Source organism: Hylobates moloch, unplaced genomic scaffold (assembly GCF_009828535.3).
Source record: "Hylobates moloch isolate HMO894 unplaced genomic scaffold, HMol_V3 SCAFFOLD_6, whole genome shotgun sequence".
NCBI classification, from domain to species: domain Eukaryota; kingdom Metazoa; phylum Chordata; class Mammalia; order Primates; family Hylobatidae; genus Hylobates; species Hylobates moloch.
Genome location: NW_026652281.1, coordinates 78,553,876 through 78,561,337, shown reverse-complemented (window position 1 = coordinate 78,561,337; position 7,462 = coordinate 78,553,876).

Here is a 7,462-nt window from a genome sequence, read left to right as displayed (position 1 = left end):
AAATTAGCTGGGCGTGGTGGCGGGCGCCTGTAGTCCCAGCTACTCAGGAGGCTGAGGCAGGAGAATGGCGTGAACCCGGGAGGTGGAGCTTGCAGTGAGTTGAGATTGCACCACTGCACTCCAACCTGAGCAACAGAGCAAGATTCTTTCTCAAAAAAAAAAAAAAAAAAAAAAAAAAAAAAAGAAATTAGCCATTTTGTTTTCAGCTCCCTACCAAAGGTAAGGATCTAGGGTGAGAAACAAGCCCTGGACCTCAGAACAAACAGAACTCAGATTTTACCTATATCCAAAAAATCCTGAGCCAGAAAGTTTATTTACTCATTTTAAAACTTCTATTTTAGGTTCAGGGGTACATGCGCAAGTTTGTTACATGGGTAAATTGTGTGTCATGGGGGTCTGCTGTACAGATGACTGTTACCCAAGTAATAAGCATAGTACCCTATAGGTAGTTTTTCAATCCTTCTCCCACCCTCCACCCTCAAGTAGGCCCCTCTGTTTGTTTGTTGTTTTTTTAGACAGAGTCTTGCTGTGTTGCCCAGGCTGGAATGCAGTGGCATGATCTTGGCTCACTACAACCTCTAACTCCTAGGTTCAAGCGATTCTCCTGCCTCAGCCTCCTGAGGATTATAGGCATGCACCACCACACCTGGCTAATTTTTGTATTTTTAGAAGACAAAGGGTTTCACCATGTTGGCCAGGCTGGTTTTGAACCCTTGACCTCAGGTGATCCACCCATCTCAGCCTCCCAAAGTGCTAGGATTACAGGTGTGGACCACTGTGCCTGGCCTGTTCCCTTCTTTGTGTCCATGTGTTCTCAATGTTTAGCTCCCACTTATAAGTGAGAACATGCAGTATTTTGTTTTCTGTTCCTGAGTTAGTTTGCTTAGAATAATGGCCTACAGCTCCATCCATGTTGCTGCAAAGGACATGATCTTGTTCATTTTTATGGCTGCATAGTATTCCATGGTGTATATGTACCACATTTTCTTTATCCAGTGTGTGGTTGATGGGAATTTAGGTTTATTCCGTGCCTTTGCTATTGTGAATAGTGCAGTGATGAACATATGTGTGCATGTCTCTGTATGGTAGAACGGTTTATATTCCTTTGGGTATATACCCAGTAACAGGATTACTAGGGTGAATGGTAGCCCTGTTTTAAGTTCTTTGGAAAAACATCACACTGCTTCTCACAATAGCTGAACTAATTTATGCTAACACCAGGAGTGTATAAGCACTCCCTTTTCTCTGCAACTTTGCCAGCATCTTTTTTTTTTGTTGCTTGTTTTGTTTTGTTTTGAGATGGAGTTTCGCTCTTGTTGCCCAAGCTGGAGTGCAATGGCACGATCTCGGCTCACTGCAACCTCTGCCTCCCAGGTTCGAGTGATTCTCCTGCCTCAGCCTCCCAAGAAGCTGGGATTATAGGCACGTGCCACCACACATGGCTAATTTTTTGTAATTTTAGTAGAAACAGGGTTTCACCCTGTTAGTCAAGCTGGTCTCGAACTTCTGACCTCAGGTGATCTGCCTGCCTCGGCCTCCCAAAGCGTTATGATTACAGGCGTGAGCCACTGCGCCTGGCCTTGACTTTTTAATAATAGCCATTCAGACTGGTGTGAGACGTATCTCATTGTGGTTTTGATTTGTGTTTCTCTAATGATTAGTGATGTTGAGGATTTTTTTCATAAGCTTGTTGGCAGCATGTATGTCTTCTTCTAAAAAGTGTTCATGACCTTTAACTACTTTTTGACAGAGTTTTTTTTTTTTTTTTTCTTGTTAATTTTTTTACATTTTTCATGATGATGTTTTTGACTTGAGCAATGAAGAATGTTGAGTTGCCCTATACAAAGATGAGGGAAACTGTGGAAGGAACAGATGAGAAGTTCCATTTCCATTTGGTTGTGCTGACTTTGAAGACACCGGTTTAGGCATCTGAGTGAAGATGTGAAGTGTGCCCTTGGATATCTGAGATTGAAATTCGGTAAGGGGGGTCCTAATTGAGGACTTAAATACAAAAATCATCAGCATATAGATGGTGCCGGCTGAGTGAACCTGGGATAGCAGAGAGCACAGAGCTTGGGTCTCCTCCTCTTGCCTGTCTGTGGCATTTGTAGCTGCTTGGCCGGTTTTTAGAGTCTTGGTCCTCGACATGACAGGTGCAGACGGCACAAAGCTGTTTTCCTAGTGACTCTGGGAAAACACCCCAGTTTTGTGTGGATCCAGAAAGGCAAAGAAGATTTGCTTTGAAAAAATTTCATTTCAGCAAAATCACCCTGCATAGCAAGCTTTACACATTAAGCTTTTCAAATTGATCTGACCTGTCATTTCAACTTCCTAAACTTCGCCTTTTTCTTTGCTCAGTTCGATTTCCACTGGGAAACAGTTGTCTGAAGCCTGAACTGTATATGTCAAAACATCCTGTTAGGGCTTTCTGATGTTGGACAATTCAGGGCATTTGGCTTTCACATCAGGGGAGGGAAATTTCTTCCTGTTATTATGTTAGCACTGCAGACCGGATCTCTATTGCTTCAGGTCTTGGGCCAAAAACAGATGCCTAAGACATGTAGTGGTTTTGCTACGAGACATGAAACTGGCTCAGCCTGAGAATAGTAAAGACAATTTCAAATAATAATGATAACTACCATCAAATGGACCCTTGTATTTGCCAGACTCTGTTTAGTAGTGGATGCTACTGGTGCCCCACAAAGAACCCCTTCATTGGCTTACATCGTCCTCCAGTGGCTATGGGTGTTGGCTGCTACCAGCTCACCCCTGCTTTCCTGGCTGAATAGGATCCACCTTATCTGGTCATATAGGAGTCACTTTCGCTGGCTGAATAGGTAACACTTCGCCTGGAAGAATATGAAATACCCCACCTGGCTGAATAGGAAACACCTCATCTGGCTGGATAGTAAATGCCTCACTTGTCTGAATAGAAAACACGTCACCTGGCTGGAAGGGAAACACCTCACCTGGGTGAATAGGAAACATCTCACCTGGCTGAATAGGAAACACTTCACCTGGGTGAATAGAAAACACCTCACCTGGCTGAATAGGAAACACCTCACTTGGATGAATAGGAACCACCTCCTCTACTCCTTCCACAGAGGGCAGCCAGCAGCCAGAGACTGACTGACTTGGGCTGGCCCCTTTCCCCCACTGGGGACTCCCTCTGGCTCAATTTGGGCTCCAGAGCTTTCCGTAGGATCAGACCAAAGACAGTCTTGGGTTGAGACTACTTTCTTTCTTTTCATCCTTCTTTTGTCCCATTCTGCTTCCCTCACTCTCCTCCTCCTGAGAGCTCTCTCCATCTCAGAATCCCATCTGAGGCTCTGTTTCTAGGGAATTGGGCTTAAGATAAGTGTCCGGTACATTTCATAACATGTAACACTCTCAGCAACCCTCTGACACAGTATGATTATTTCTCCACTGCAGACATGGATACAAAGACTCAGAAAGGTTAGTGACTAGCTTAGGGTCCCATGCCTGGATAGGTACAAGAGCTAGGATGGGATCCAGCATTTGCTCCAAAGCACATGCTCCTAACAGTACGGTACTTTGCCTTCCCACAGGGTTGATCTCAGGTATTTTGAATCACAGATATTTTCTCCCTTTCTCTGGTTTTCTATTTCCAGATAGTTTTCTATTAAAGCAGTGTTGACTGGAGGGCTAGGGACCAGCTACCTGTGGCGACCATGGAAAAGGGATTACCTGGGCCCTTGGGAAAGCAAAAAAATGTGATTACTCAATAAATGCAGCTATGTTGTACTAACCAGAATAAGTAGATATTCTTGGAAAATCCAAAAACCACTCCCATTAGGTTTTATTTTTATTTTTATTTATTTATTTATTTATTTTTTTGACGGAGTCTCACTCTGTCGTCAGGCTGGAGTGCAGTGGCGCGATCTTGGCTCACTGCAACCTCTGCTTCCTGGGTTCAAGCGATTCCCCTGCCTCAGCCTCCTGAGTAGCTGGGACTACAGGCACCCATCACCATGCTCAGCTAATTTTTTTGTATTTGAGTAGAGACGGGGTTTCACCATGTTGGCCAGGCAGGTCACCATCTCCTGAACTCCTGATCCCCTTGCCTCGGCCTCCCAAAGTGCTGGGATTACAGGTGTGAGCCACCGCGCCCGGCCTCCCATTAGGTTTTGGATGTGGGCAAAGATTCCCCCAACCACTTGTAAGTCACTCCTATACTCACTACCACCTGTTCTGGACTTGGCCTCAGATGCTGTCTGTGCAGAGGTATGCAGTGTGTCAAGAGAACAACTGTCCAGGGTCCAGAAGACATAAATATTTGTCTAGGTCCCACCACTCATTAGCAAGGTTTCCTTTGCACGTTTTCAGGCCATACCGAATAGCACAGTTTTCTCATCTGTAAAATGGGGAAAATGACATCTCCCTTGGCCTCTCTAAAATCATCATAAGTGCTTGAAAAACTATGAGTTGCTCTCGGAAAGGAATTATCATTGTTGGGTTCTCTGGGGGAGAAGAGTGTGCAGGTTCATTTGTATAACTCCCAGCATACAAGCTGAAGGCTTTGGTCACCTGGTAAATCCCTTGTTTTTTGAAATAAATTGCTGCCCTGAAACTGACAAAATGAGATCTGACTAGTGTAAATGTAGGGGCAAACCTTTAGGTTCAAAACATTCATGATACACCTACTGGATGTGAGAGGGTTGGTGAAAGAACAATCCATGCTTCAAAAGGATTTAAGGGTCTTTGACTGACAGCAAAGTCAATATCAGTCAATAATGACGATGCCATGGTGCTTGTACAAACATAAATAGAATTCTGACTTGCCTTAAGAGAAGTAGAGAATGCATGGTCTCTGTCTCCTCTAGATTGGTGACATTCCAGTTGGAAAAGAAAATAATGATGGGAGATTATTTTTATTGACCACTTACGTTATGACAGGCATTGAGCTAAGTGTTTTATATGAAATATCTACTTTCAGTTTCACAAAATCCTATGCTGCATGAAATAATACTTTTTAATTGTACTGAGGAGGAAATTGGGGCTTACATAAGTCACTTGCTCAGCATCCCATAAGGAGTAAGTTAAAGTCCTTACCAAGGACAAAATGTTATTCAGTCCGAGGGCCATGCTACACTGTGGGTCATGGAATTGACTTCATGAGTCATAGCTAGATATCGGAAAATATCAGAGTGCCTTGCAAGTAGTAAAGAGTTGCTGTGTAAAACTTCTGTTCCAGTAATGCAAGTGTTGTGGGTGTGTATGTGCACACATGTGTTTGTGTGTATTAGATTGTGATGTAAAATGTATTTCTCACTATAAGTTTTCTTTTATTAGACTTTAAGTTCTGGGTTACATGTGCAGAACATGCATGTTTCTTACATAGGTATTCACGTGCCATGGTGTTTTCCTGCACCTATCAACCCGATATCTACATTAGGTATTTCTCCTAATGCTATCCCTCCCCTAGCCTCCCACCCACTGACAGGCCCTGGTGTGTGATATTCTCCTCCCTGTGTCCATGTGTTCTCATTGTTCAACTCCCACTTATGAGTGAGAATATGCGGTGTTTGGTTTTCTGTTCTTGTGTTAGTTTGCTGAGAATGTTGGTTTCCAGCGTCATCCATGTCCCTGCAAAGGACATGAACTCATCCTTTTTTATGGCAGCATAGTATTCCATGGTGTATATGTGCCACATTTTCCTTATCCAGTCTATCATTGATGGGCATTTGGGTTGGTTCCAAGTCTTTGCTATTGTGAACAGTGCCTCAATAAACATACATGTGCATCTGTTTTTATAGTAGAATGATTTATAATCCTTTGGGTATATACCCAGTAATGGGATTGCTGGGTCAGATGTTGAAAAAACACCAGCTTACACTTTATTTCTTTCATGCATTTCATTGCATTTCTCACTTTAAGAGAGAAAGAGCAACACAAAGCATGTCCAGAGGAGGGTAATGATCCACCCGCCTTGGCTTCCCAAAGTGCTGGGATTCCAGGTGTGAGCCACTGCGCCCAGCCTCAAAATATATCTTTAACACATAAAATAAATTCATTATTAACACAGAATAACCTAACAATTTATTAAAGTAAGACATTAATGATATCTTTCTATTCTACATGGGAGGAGGAAATAATATTTTGGTATATATAATGCCAAGCATTTTTCTATGAGTACACTTATATTTAATCTATAATTTATGTGTATAATTTTATTATTTATTTGTTTAGTTAGTTAGTTCTATTTTTAGAGATAGATTCTCACTCTGTCCTTCAGGCTGGAGTGCAGGGGCATGATCACAGCTCACTGCAGCCTGAAACTCCTGGGCTCAAGCAATCCCCCCTACCTCAGCCTCCAGAGTGGCTGGGATTACAGGCACATATCACCATGCCCAGCTAATTAATTTTTTTTGTTTTTGTAGGATGGCATCTCACTACTTTGTCCAGGCTGGTCTCCAACTCCTGGCCTCAAGTAATTCTCCTGCCTTTGTCTCCCAATGTTCTGGAATTACAGGCATGAGTCACCATGCCCATCCACTATGATCTACAACATGTTTTTTATGTAATATTTTCTCATGTCAGAATAAATGTGCTTTATTCTTTTTGAACATCTGTGTAGTATTCCATTATAGCCTATGTTCTTAATTTGATTAACTAATGGCCCTGTTGGTGGTCATTTGAGTTATTTGCAATTATTTTGCCAATGATGAACATCTTTGTCTATGTAAGATATATATGCTTCACATCTCCCATGCATGGTAAGTTTTTATCTCCTGAAAAACATTTGGATTTCATGAACAACTAAGAGTAATTTGTTGCCATTCTTGTAGGAAACATGTATTCAGCATCTAATGGTCTCGAGCCTATGCTGTGTGCTGTGGTTATAGAGAGGGGTTCAGTTTCATCAACACAGGTTTGTAATGTGGGTTTCCTGTGATGAGGGCCCTAAGAGATGCTTGAAAATCCTTGCTCTGGGGTGGCTGGAAAGGAATCAGGAAAAGGTTTACAGAAGACATTTGATCTGAGCAAGTAGAATTTAAGTAAATAGAACTCTCCACGTGAAAAGGAAAGAAAAGGACACTTCAAACCATAGAAATCAAGCTTACAAAGCCAGAAAGAGATGAGCTAGCATGGCATGAGTTGTAAGTGGCAAATCATAGCTTGGGTCTGAAACAGAGATGGATGTTCTGTGCATGGAGGAGGGAGGACCCACGCAGGAGGCTGCTAGAGGCAGCCGGGACCAGATTGCAAACTCTATGCTGGAAGCCTGACCCTGGAGGGAGGGAGAAGAGTGAAGGATGAACTGAGGTCATGGGTTTTGCAGTCAAGCTAGACTCCAGTCCTTGCTCTGCCACTGCAAGATCTTCCCCCGGTGCCTTGATCCCACCCAAGAGGACAGCGGAGAGCCCTCTCTGGCCCTCCTCTGGCTGTGCCCCTCGCATGGGATGAGGGGTCTTTGGGGTTTAGAGGACACACTCATGTC